General features: G+C 42.8%; 1 long non-coding RNA gene across 1 annotated transcript; it reads right to left on the bottom strand.

The window, feature by feature from the left end:
* Positions 1-1,966: 1,966 nt before the first annotated feature.
* On the bottom strand, positions 1,967-10,351 carry LOC115138126 (uncharacterized). Its single transcript, XR_010465327.1, has 3 exons — positions 10,270-10,351; positions 9,339-9,449; positions 1,967-3,330 (listed from the first exon to the last, which is right to left on the bottom strand). It is a non-coding gene; the product is annotated as an uncharacterized LOC115138126 (long non-coding RNA).
* Positions 10,352-13,613: the final 3,262 nt, after the last annotated feature.

Below are 13,613 nucleotides of genomic sequence, written 5' to 3'. Positions count from 1 at the left end.
ACATCTGCATTGCTTGCTGTTTGGAGTTTTAGGCTGGGTTACTGTATAGCACTTTGTGACATCGGCTGATGTAAAAAGGGCTTTATAAATACATTTGATTGATTGATTGATTGAGGAGGGAGTTGATGTCTTGGACAAGGATGCCTGGGTGACAGTGGACCTTGGTAGTCCCGCAAGCCGCAGACAGGTCAAAATATCTCACCATTGTGCTGCACACGAAGATGGTGGTGGTGATGGAATCCGATGGGGAAGAAAGAGGGGGAACAGAACAGCCCTGTCTTGGGCAGGGGTGAGGAGGTGAGCTTCGACTTATGCCAGCCTGACTTACTGCACATGTACCAGTTAGCAGTGGATGGCGTCAGAATCCTTGGGGAGATGGAGGATGGCCCAATACCTTGTTTCCTTTGGTCAGCAACCAGCTGAGCTTTGGAGGGTGCCTCTGGATGACTGCTGGCTGTTAGTGTGCTCCCAGGATCAGAGCTGACTCCTGGGGCCGGTGTGTTCGCCTCCTGAGGGGCAGAGCTGTTTAAAAGCTGGATCTGATCTTCCAGGATGTATGGAGGCCGACCAGACTGCCACCCACCCGACCTTCTTTGCCTTGCCAGTGTCCAGTTTCCCACTGGCTGCGGAGTTGAGCTTACCATCTGGATTGGAGCAGGTCAATACCAGCCAACTCATCGACCCCTTGGCCGTAGGAGGCATTCAGAACTGAAATGCTGTGTGCCTGGGCTGGCTGCATCAAAGTACTTAGAAAGCACATCTTGTTTTTTCCGCAGCTGAGCTAGCAGCCAGAGAATCTCTTCCCTAAGCTGCTTGATGATGATAAATTCTTTGTCTGTTCCAAATGTATGTTTATCTGTTTCACCTTACTTTCCTCCTCTTGTGTTGATATCATCTCACAACTAGCGTATTTGAGCCCAGACTTAGACACAAATACCACTGGTGTTTCGACTCTAGCACTGCTAGCGTTACCTTGCTCTGTTAGCTTGATGTCTAGCCACTAACTATTGTGTTTTTTTGCAGGAATCCGGGACACAAACCTGCGGCCCCAGCCGAAAAGGCTAACTGCGTCGCGGAATCCTTAGCTATCAAAACCAATGGTTAAAGATGTTGCTGTTTACATGATTAAAAACTATTTAATGAAAACTATTTCTTAAAACAACAGACCGAGTGTAGTCAGGATTGAGGCAAAGATGAACGGAGCAAAGTACAGAGAGATCCTTGATAAAAACCTGCTCCAGAGCACTCAGGATCTTCGACTGGGCAGAAGGTTCACCTTCCAACAGGACAACGACCCTAAGCACACAGCCAAGACAACGCAGGAGTGGCTTCAGGACAAGTCTCTGAATATCCTTCAGTGGTCTTCAGAGCATTGCTATGCTTATCATGTGAAGGAATAGTTTATCTGTTGCATCAGGCTCATTGCTTAAAAAGAAATGTATGCGAGAGGTTGTATTCATTTGGGATCTATCGCATCCCACTGTCAAAGAGCATGTTTGGGATATTTATTTATTACACAGAAGGACAAGTTGACTAATAGAATAGGTACACTTTTGTCCTATGGGGGATAGTAGATTTACATAGGCTAGTGCTTTTGCTGTTCGTTAGGCCTACTCATCTTGTTGGCTGACGAAATGTGGGCTAAATGTGGACAGTTCTTCTAACATCTTCAATATACGCCTCAGAATTCGATTAGAGGGAAGAGCACAGTTGTGTCCCCAATATGTCTGTCTTCACTTGTAGCCTACGTGTTAGCTGAGATGCCTGTGAGAAGGACCCGATCACGTAATGGGCATTGGCTAATAGGAATTTATATATACAGTGGGGAGAACAAGTATTTGAAACACTGCCAATTTGCAGGTTTTCCAACTTACAAAGCATGTAGAGGTCTGTAATTTTGATCATAGGTACACTTCAACTGTGAGAGACGGAATCTAAAACAAAAATCCAGAAAATCACATTGTATAATTTTTAAGTAATTAATTGGCATTTTATTGCATTTATCACATTTTCATACACATTTAGCTTGACGACTAATACACAAATTAACTCAATAAAATACATTGACAAGAAATGCACACTATTCATTGATTTAACCATTTAGATTTTGAAATATCCAAATCATTATCAAATTCATTTTTCAACATCCAAACAATTTATCCAATCAAATTAATTTAGCAATATCCAAATCATATGTTCAATTCAAGGGGTTTAAGGTTAGAATTAATAAATGCAAAATACCATTAATCTATATAATAATTGTATAAACTAACATCCTGTCCAGGGGGTGTACTTGTACAACAAGCTACCTCAACCAACAGAAATAGGAGATAGGAACAGGAGCCTATCAGCCTCCTGGCTTAGAATATAGCCAAGCCCTGTGCAAGTTGTTACTTAAATAACAATTTACAACATTTTAAAATATCCAAATCATAAAATGAACATCTAAGGGGTTTATTCTTGTATTCAATATATCATAATACAAAATTAATACATCTGAATTTATATATAATCATGTCTAAAACAATAATACAAAAATAAGCCTATTTTCAAGCAAGCTTTAAATAAGCCTATTTTCAAGCAAGCTTTCAAATATACAATTTGATTTCATAAGGCATAAACAAAAACACAAATTCTCAAGTCAAAAACATAAGTCTGAACACAGCCTTTCTATTCTCTCATGTGATTTCATGTCCTCTAACTGGGAAAATTTATTTTCACAATGAGAGCAGTGGTATGTCTTCTCCTCCTGTGTATGTATCCTTTCATGCTTATTCAGATACCGTAACTGGCTAAATATATTTCCACACAGGGAGCAGTGGTAGGTCTTAGCCCCTTCTGTGTGTGCCCTGTCATGCCTATACAGGCCCCCTAACTTAGTAAAACTCTTTCCACACAGAGAGCATTGGAAGGGTTTCTCTCCTGTGTGTGTCCTCTTGTGCTTATTTAGGGCCCCTACCTGGGTAAAACGCTTTCCACAGTGGGAACATTGGAAAGGCTTTTCTCCTGTGTGTGCCCTCTCATGCGTTTTCAGGCTCCCTAACCAGGTAAAAGTTGTCCCACATTTTGAGCAGCAGTAACGCTTCTCTCCAGAGTGTATTCTTTGATGTATTAATAAGTACCCTACATAGTTAAAACTCTTTCCACATTGGGCGCAGTGGTGAGGCTTTTCTCCTGTGTGTGTTCTCTCGTGTTTTTTCAGGCTCCCTAATTTGGCAAAACTCTTTCCACACTGAGAACAGTGGTGTCGTCTCGGTGGTTTGGGTGTCTCTGGGTCTGGTTCCCCTGAAGGACTCTTCCTGCTGTCATGGCGAGAGTCAGGTCCCTCTCCTGCCAAAGACAAACGGAGTGATAAATGATAAAACAGTCTTCACATGAGTTTTAATCCAAACTAGATTGCTCAAAACCCGAAGGCTAGTTTTCACAACATTTCATCATTAAATATAAAATTTGCTGCGTTTTTTCTCTCTCCATTTTTGGTGGGGGTATAAGAATGATGTAGAGCTTCAAATCTAAATCTTGCTCTCTTGGAATGTCCTGTTTTTAGGCTCAGCAGAGCACAATTATTAAGCAATGAGGCCTGAGGGGGTGTGGTATATTGCCCAACAACCCCTGAAGTGATTTATTGCTATTGGGCAATTCCAGTTACTGAATTGCCCTGAGATTCATTTTAAAAATGTATGCCAATTATGTATGCCTGTACAGTAGATTTCAGTACACTGTACTGTATTGTACTGAACGATACTCTACCGAACACTACTCTACTGTCCTATACTTTCTATAATGAAAAATACAATACTTTACTCTATTCTACTGTACTGAACTCAAACCTACTCCTCTGTGCTGTACTCTAGTTATCTGTACTTTGATGTCCAAACTTGTGAAACATAGACATCTATGAGGGGCGGAGTTCATTAGAATAATAGCTATTGTGTAGAATAATAACTAAACACGCAAAAGAGGATATTACATTTTCTACCTTTGTGTACCTATTCATGATACATCACCATGAAGATAATGACATGAATAATTATGAATTTCTGTATAGTACAGCTCATGGACCCATTACGTAATTATGTTACCGGATGTTAAGCCACTTCACTTACTGTAGTTCAATAAACAAAATAGATTTTTCAAAACTCAATGTGTCATATCATAGCTGCAGTGTTGGGGAATGTTACTTTTTAAAGTAACGTGTTACGTTACTTACTGTGGAAAGTAACTCGTTACATTACTTTGCTATACCAAAAAAAGAAAACCCTCTGAAGATGCCTTGCGTGTGTTGGTCATTCTTACGCACACAACCAAAGAATGGCTTGCATACTAGCCTACTACCATCCATAAAGTTGCTTCTCAATGAAGATGACAGTTGATGCACAAAGCATTGGGTTGGAAACCCAATGAGTCAGAAGTTTACATACACTCAATTAGTATTTGGCAGCACTGCCTTTAAATTGATTAACTTGGGTCAAACGTGTCGGGTAGCCTTCCACCAGCTTCCCACAATAAGTTGGGTGAATTTTGGCCCATTCCTCCTGGCAAAATAAAGTTCTAAACCGGTTCGAATCCAAAAAAGTAAAAAGATGTATATTGTTCCTTTCTGTTCCTTGTTAATTAAACAGACAGTAAGTTACTTCACCAATCAGTGTGTATAGAGCAGCTTGCTATGGAACGGGCAAGCTATTTACATGCATTTGACAGACAAGTGTCTGTGACAAGCGAGGCTTGAAGTACGGGGCATTGGTTTGAAGCACAGGGCATCTTGTTGTTATGATGTGCATTATTTGAATTAGGTCCACAGAATTATACCTATGGAGGAGTGGATTCAATGAAGGAACTTTGAATGTCTTTGAACTTAAGAAAGAGTTGGCTTTCGATGGACCAGAGCAAGCTAGCTGGCTAACAAGCTTGTGTGTGCTGAGAGGCATCAGAATTTAAATAAAAACATTTTAAATCCAATGTGAAACGTGATAACTACAGTATCCATAACTAGCATTGAAGAATGTAATCCATTGCAGTGCTAGAGGCGTTCCTACTGACCCGGGTTCAATCCCAGACTGTGTTGCCGACGGAATACCCATGAGGCGGCCCACACTTGGCCCAGCGTCGTCCGAGTTAGGGGATGGTTTGACCGGTCAGGATGTGCTTGTCCCATCGCGCTCTAGCGATTCTTTGTGGTGGGCCGGGCGCAAGCACGCTGACAGTCGCCAGTTGCACCGTGTTTCCCCTGACACATTGGTGCGGGTTAAGCGAGCAGTGTGTCAAGAAGCAGAGGCTTGGCAGGGTCATGTTTCGGAGGACGCACGATTCTTGACCTTCGCCTCTCCCGAGTCCATACGGGAGTTGCAGCGATGAGACTACCAAGACTAACTACCAATTGGATACCACGAAATTGGGGAGGAAAAAGGGGTAAAAAGTTATGAAAAAAAGTGGTTTTGGTTCTATTCCCTGAACCGGTTCCAACACCTGGGACCCCAAGCCCTTGAATGACGTTTTACATTGTCACATCCGAGTGTACCTTAAAATGTCCCTTACCAAGCAAGGGAAAGAGATAATCGGAGAGGCAGCGTCCTTGGTGAAAATCTTGAAGTTGAGCTTAAAAACAACCAACCTAAAGCTATTAATGTACCTAGTAAGCTAACGTATGTAGCTAGCACTCTTGTCAGTTAGCTAGCTACAGTTACCCATAACTGGCTAGCTAGTTTAATTGTTTGGTGATTTATTCCAATACATTTAAAAATTCCCCAAAATATGTTTATGAATCCAGCAACGTTTTATAGGCTACTCATTTTATAGGCTACTTTTATAGGCTACTCACTACAAGACTAAGCCAGTTTGCCAACCTTAAAACCAAAATCTAGCGTAGCACCTCGTATTAACAGCATATTCAACAGCGTGGGGTTGAGGGGCCGGCGACGTTGTGGCTGGGAGAGCAAACCCGTGGCCTTCTTCTGCAGCTGGGGATTCCGGCGGCTCCTACAGGTGTTGCATACTGGGAGGCACTGGCAGTGATGATGCAGCTGTCAGGAGTGGTTCCAGCGGGGGTCCAACAGAGGCGATGGCGTCGATGGTCTCATCCATGGCAGCCATCTCCTGTGCCCTGAAGACTGCTGACGCTCTTTCTCCTCTGCCTCAGCCCTCTCCTTCTCACCCACGTGTATATTCCTCCCCGGTGCTGGTGGAAGGCACAGTGCTGCTGGTTCCAGGAGAGGCAGTGCTGGGACCTGGTAGGGACCGAGACGGCATTAAACGGGACCCTTCAATGGCTGAAGGGTCAAAAGGGAAGAGGCCACACTTCTTGAACCCTTCCACCACATAGCGCATGCCCTTGCAGTGCTGGTAAGGGTAGCAGAATACTCTGGCAAGTTATGATTTGTTTACCATGTAGGAGTGGTTAAAATGGCTAAGGTCTCCAGCTACCTTGGAGAATTCAGCCTTTAAAGGGCCAAAGTATGTCACGTCCAGCAGCTGCAGGACATGGGTGCAGTGTGGTGGAAGACAAAGAAGTATAACCCCTTCCCTTAGGGCCTCCGTGAGCACCTCGAGTTCCATGTGGCTCTTGTGCCCATCAAAGAGGAGAAGGAGAGGGCGCTCCTTCACTGCATGCTTAATGAAGTGCCGAAACCACTTCCTGAACAGGTTCCCGTCAATGTAACCACTGTTTGACCGCACATACAAGGCTTGGGGGGGCCTCCCAGTGTATAGTGGCCACCGGGGAAACACTTGGGGTAGATGATAAACGGGGGGAACGTCCTCCCCAGCTGCGTTGAAGCAGGCCAGCACTGTGATGTGCTCCTTGGTCCCCATAGCCTGCTGGTACGCGTGTTTTGCACCTCGGTGAGCCAGCACTTTGTGCCTGCTCTGGTTGCTATGGAACCCAGACTCAATGCAGTTATAGATTTGTCTGGGTTTCTCCCTCAGCCCACTCTCCTTCATAAAAAGTGAAGGGGCCTCCCGGGTGGCGCAGTGGTCACTGCATCGCAGCGCTAGCTGTTCCACCAGAGACTCTGGGTTCGCGCCCAGGCTCTGTCGCAGCCGGCCGCGACTGGGAGGTCCGTGGGGCGACGCACAATTGGCCTAGCGTCGTCCAGGTTAGGCCGGTAGGGATATTCTTGTCTCATCGCGCACCAGCAACTCCTGTGGCGGGCCGGGCGCAGTGCACGCTAACCAAGGTCGTCAGGTGCACTGTGTTTCCTCCGACATATTGGTGCGGCTGGCTTCTGGGTTGGATGCACGCTGTGTTAAGAAGCAGTGCGGCTTGGTAGGGTTGTGTTGTGTTTCGGAGAACGCATGGCTTTCGACCTTCGTCTCTCCCGAGCGGGAGTTGTAGCGATGAGACAAGATAGTAATTACTAACAATTGGATACCACGAAATTGGGGAGAAATTGTCAGATGTGTGGCACACTGAGCTCTCCCCCTGTCTAGGGTGTCCGGCCTCCTCATGCTCAGGTCCTTGTGCCTCCTCCTGAACATTTCCCACCACCTCTTCCTCAGTGGTGAGATTGTTTCCCCCTGGGTGTCGACAGTATCTTAGTTAATGTATACATTAAAAAATAAATACAACTTTCAGTCTTCGTAAGTCTGTAAACAAAATAGGTGTTCTGATCATACAAGAAAAAATAAAATAAATTGAGGTACCGGAGTAATCCGAAAAATAGTCACCTGATGCTTGTTAGGTAACATTAATCAATACAAGCAAAATGAGAATACCATGGCCGAAACCATCAATCTGTTCCTTCTGGTGGGATTGTAGGGAGGAATATGGATTTCTGAACCGTTGATGAAGCCTCGTCCTCCAACAAAGTAAGCGGCCTTTCCCTCATTTCGTGCTATCTTGTTCGTTGGCCACAACTTGTTCCTTCTTTCTATGTCCTCCGGGCTGAGATGCTCGGCAAAACAGCTCTGGAGGAAGGCCTTCTTCCTAGCAACTTTCCAGACAGCATCCCTGTAGAATCTGGCAGTAAAGTGTATGATGATACCCCTTGGTCTTGAATCATTTGCTGTTGCATCTTTCAGAGAATATGCACAACATTGATGGTATCACCAAATTTGTTCTTCTCTGCAGGCATAACTCCTTGGCAGATGCAGATAGCCTCTCCTCACACATCCTCATTCTCCACCTCTGGCATGCAGTAGAGTCTCAAGTTCCATCTTCTTGTCTATTGTTCCAGATCAGTGAGATGTCTATGGTAGACATTGTTATTCTTTTCCACACTTTTTTCAACTTTTGCCACTCTCATTTTCCCATCCTTGATCCCACCACATGCAAACTCCACAGTCTTTTTCAAGCCTTCGATAACCATGGTGTTCGCGCCTACCATTTTCTCAATGGCGTCAGACCTGGAGTTGATGAGTAAGGAGATGCCACGATGTCAGAGTTCATGTTGGGTTTTTTGGAGGGTGGAGATTTGCACGGAGTAACCGGTAAAGAGGGGAATTCATCATCTTCAACAGCATGATATTATCCATAGGGCAAGCATAGTTATGGCAGTTGTCTATAAGCACGGAAAGCATACAATTTATTAGGCTACTGATGCAATAAGTTATGAACTTCACAGGTTGGTGAAAGTGCAAGGTGATGAGCTTGATGCTACTTTCCAATAAATACCGAGGGTCTGAATTCTATTGACATGATGATCGATGCTTGTCCATAATGTAATAATCGCTATACAATTATTCGGTACATGGGAATTTAAAGCAAAAGGTATGTGCACTACGTCATCACGCGCCGACTGTTATCCTCAAGTGAATTTGATGGAAACATCTCTGGTTGGAAAATGCGAAGATTTTATTTATACTCGCATGAAAATCTGTTGCCAATTAGATGGAAACCTAGCTACTTGCTAGAGAACTCTGAATATCTAAAGTAAAAACCCATCCGGACTCCTCTGTCAATGTGACAGTAATCTCCCCTTCCTTCTTCACTCCATGAACTGCAGTAGCCTCTTTCATGGCAACATCCTCCTCGTCTTTAATTCTGAACGCGTCTTCCTCTTCTTTCACTGTAACAGCCTCGCCCTCTACTTCCTTTTTCACTGTGACATCAACCTGTTCCTTCTCTTCTTTCACGACAATGTTCTGCCACAGACCCTCTTTCTCCGTCCAGCAGACCTCTTTTTTTTTTTTTTTTTTACAGGGGGAGAGTAGTTTAGTGAGCTCATGGTCGGGGATAAAAGCTAGCTAAATTAGTGCTAACTTAACCAGCCACTTAGCTGACTAACAACAAAGTATGACATTAAATGGGGGTAACAAGTAGATAAAACACTGCGATTAATATACACCAAAACAACCGACAGTAAAGCGCTTGAGTGTTTCGGCTATGCTGGCTATCAACCTACCGACGTAGTTGACCAACGATAGCTGTTGTTGAAGAAGCATCTGGTCCCGTCCACTAGAATTTACGTCACATGAGCAGCATCGCCCGAAAGACGCACATCGCCATCTGCTGACTGGAATGAGTAACGCAGTTGAGAGAAGTTGATTTTATTTCCAGACAAATGCTGTGTTCGAATACTCATGCTAACCGTACTATTTGTGACGTTAATTGAGTATAGTATGCATATATATATATTTATTAGTTAGAATGCCAAAAGTTATATCGGCTATCTACTCTGATTTCAGAGCACTCTCGTCTGAGTGTACCAGAGCGTGAATTTAGTAGCGCTCAACACCAGTTGAATATAGCCGGTGTCGGTAAACATCGGCAAAAAAAGCGTAATTAAATTGTTGCCAGCAGCACAGTTACATTCACCAACGCTCTGGATAACATGAAAACTGCCTAACCAGCTCTGTTAGGGCGAGTAAAATGGTCAGTGGTCTCATTTGTGTCTGGAAGGAGCTAGCAAGCTAGCCAGCGTTAGCTTGGGTGCTTGACTGCAGTTGTAAGGTCAGAATGTTCAAATCAACCCTAAACGTCCCGAGCGTCCAGTGTGCGCTTTGAGAGCGAAACGCTCTGGATTTACAAACAGACAATCCGACAATGCTCCGAATTTAGGAGCGCACTCCACATTGAATTTAATAACACACCCGAAGTCGTAAAATGTCTAACTAGTCATTTGTTACGTTAACTAGCTAGCAAGAGGTTGCATAGCAACAGCATCAACTTCCGGTAGCTTGGCGACGAGCATGTACACTCAACTGAAAGCATACTGTTCGTTTACAGCATTTTAGTATAAACTAATAGTATGTTAGTATGGGTATTCGAACACAGCTGTAAAGTGTAGTTTTTATTTATTTAATCAAATCTGAAGTAAAATTGAGCAATCTCACCTTGGCACGGTATAGGCAGCTATTGGTTCGAAGGTTGAACTCGTATTTTGAAGGGACAGGAAGTGTTGGCTGTCTAATGACAGGCATTCCACATTTAACCTCACCGACAGGTGAAAATCAAAGAGAATTCATCAAAAACAATACTGCTTTCAGAAATTATTCACACCTCGTGACTTTTTCCACATTTTGTTGTGTTATAACGTGTAATTAAAATGGATTTACACAAAATACTTTTTTAAATGGAAAATCAAACAGTAATATATCTTGATTAGATAAGTATTAATTCAAACCCCTGAGACAATAAATGTTAGAATCAACTTTGGCAGGGATTAGTCTTTCTGGGTAAGTCTCTAAGAGCTTTGCACACCTGGATTTAAAAAATAATAATAATAATAATTTCACCTTTATTTAACCAGGTAGGCCAGTTGAGAACAAGTTCTCATTTACAACTGCAACCTGGCCAAGATAAAGCAAAGCAGTGCAACAAAAACAACAACAGAGTTACACATAAACAAACATAGTCAATAATACAATAAAAAATAAAAATAGAGAAATCTTTGTACAGTGTGTGCAAATGTAGAAGAGTAGGGAGGTAGGTAATAAATAGGCCATAGAGGCTAAATAATTACTTTTTAGCATTAACACTGGAGTGATAGATGTGCAGATGATGATGTGCAAGTAGAGATACTGGGGTACAAAAGAGCAAGGGGATAAGTAATAATATGGGGATGAGGTAGTTGGGTGTGCTATTTGCAGATTGGCTGTGTACAGGTACAGTGATCGATCGGTAAGCTGCTCTAACAGCTGATGCTTAAAGTTAGAGAGGGAGATATAAGGCTCCACCTTCAGAGATTTTTTGAAATTCGTTCCAGCAGAGAACTGGGAGGAAAGGCGGCCAAAGTAAGTGTTGGCTTTATGGATGACCAGTGCAATATACCTACTGGAGTGCATGGTGGGTGTTGCTATGGTGACCAGTGAGCTGTGATAAAGCAGAGCTTTACCTAGCAAAGACTTATAGATAACCTGGAGCCAGTGGGTTTGGCGACAGATATGTAGTGAGGGCCAGTCAACTAGAGCATACAGGTCGCAGGGGTGGGTAGTACATGGGGCTTTGGTGACAAAACAGATGGCAATGTGATAGACTTCATCCAGTTTTTTAAATATTTGTATTTTATTTAACTAGGCAAGTCAGTTAAGAACAAATTCTTATTTTCAATGACGGCCTAGGAACAGTGGGTTAACTGCCTGTTCAGGGGCAGAACGACAGATTGTACCTTGTCAGCTCGGGGGGTTGAACTTGCAATCTTCCGGTTACTAGTCCAACACTCGAACCACTAGGCTACCCTGCCGCCCACTAGGCTACCCTTGCTGAGTGTTGGGGACTATTTTGTAAATGACATCCCCGAAGTCAAGGATTGGTAGGATAGTCAGTTTTACGAGGGTATGTTTGGCAGCATGAGTGAAGGAGGCTTTTTTGCGAAATAGGAAGCCGATTCTAGATTTAATTTTGGATTGGAGATGCTTGATGTGAGTCTGGAAGGAGAGTTTACAGTCTAACCAGACACCTAGGTATTTGTAGTTGTCCACATATTCTAGGTCAGAACCGTCCAGAGTAGTGGCGCTAGTCGGGCGGGAGGGTGTGAGCAGCGATCGGTTGAAGAGCATGTCCTTAGTTTTACTCGCATTTAAAAGCAGTTGGAGGCCACGGAAGGAGTGTTGTATGGTGTTGAAGCTCGTTTGGAGGTCTGTTAGCACAGTGTCCAAAGAAGGGCCAGATGTATACAGAATGGTGTACAATATTGTATATAGAATTGTACAATATTTGCTTATTATTCTTTAAAACATTCTTTATGCTCTGTCAAGGTAGTTGTTGATCATTGTTAGGCTAGCCATTTTCAAGTCTCGCCATAGATTTTCAAGCCGGTTTAAGTCAAAGCTGTAACTTGGTTACACAGGAACATTCAATGTCGTCTTGGGAAGAAACTCCAGTGTATATTTGGCCTAGTGTTTTAAGTAAGTGTCCTGCTGAAATGTGAATGTCTCCCAGTGTCTGTTGGAAAGCAGATTGAACCAAGTCTTCCTTGACGGTTTTGCCTGTACTTAGCTCAATTCCATAACCATAACATGATGCAGCCATCATGTTATCATCATGAAAATATGAAGAGTGGTACTCAGTGATGTATTGTGTTGGATATGCCCCAAACATAACTCTTTGTATTCAGGACAATTTGTTTTATTTCTTTGCCACATTTCTTGCACTATACATGTTTTGGAATATTTGTATTCAGCACAGGCTTCCTTCTTTTCACTCAGTCATGTATGTTAGTATTGTGGAGTAACAACAATGTTGTTGATCTATCGTCAGTTATCTCCTATCACAGCCATTAATCTCTGTAACTGTTTTAAAATCCTAATTGGCCTCATGGTGAAATCCCTGAGAGGTTTCCTTCCTAGTTAGGAAGGACGCCTGTATCTTTGTAGTGACTGGACACCATCCAACGAGTAACTAATAACTTCACCATGCTCAAAGGGATATTCAATGTCTGCTTTAAAAAAAAAATCTATCTATCTACCAATATGTGCCCTTTGCGAACCATTGGAAAACCTGGTCTTTATGGTTAAATCTGTGATTGACTTGCCATAACAAAATGGTTGAATACTTCTTGACTCCAGACATTTCAACTCTTCATTTTGTATTAATTTGTAAAAACATAATTCCACTTTGACATTATGGGCTATTGTTTGTCACGGATCTACACACAATCTCAATTTCATCCAATTTGAATTCAGGCTGTAACACAACAAAATGTGGAAAAAGCCAAGGGGGGGGGGGGGGGGGGGGGTAAAACGTTTCTGAAGGCACTTTTGAGATGAGACCATTTTTCGGGTTGCTTGTAAAAAAAAAGAAAGATTTTTTTTTTAAAGTACATATTGGCAGTAAATGATGATAGTTGCTCAGCGAAACTCCATATTTAGTGAGTAACAAATGTATTTTGACATTACGCTTTCAAATTGGTCTAATGTGAGAATTAATGGTTTCTAACTGGGCTAGAGAGGAGACTCGTCAAATTCATCTTCTCCTCCTCTGCCTAGGTACAAGGTTAGCGTTTCATAATATTTTTTAAAGTATTATCTTGGGCGAATCGATATCGTCAGAGCTGAATTCCACAAAGCCTGGTCTCAGCTCCACTACATTGGAGTTCATCAAAAACGTCCTTAACCATTGAGTGGAATTTAGTCAGCTAGAACAACCCCATAGCACGTCCCTGTAGTGTCTTTAATTATATGGTAAATCAAATATCTTACAAGGACTTTCTCATATCCTCTTTGACAAAATGTTCCAT

This window comes from Oncorhynchus nerka, linkage group LG12, assembly GCF_034236695.1.
Source record: "Oncorhynchus nerka isolate Pitt River linkage group LG12, Oner_Uvic_2.0, whole genome shotgun sequence".
Lineage (NCBI taxonomy): Eukaryota > Metazoa > Chordata > Actinopteri > Salmoniformes > Salmonidae > Oncorhynchus > Oncorhynchus nerka.
This window is presented reverse-complemented; position numbering and strand designations above follow the sequence as displayed.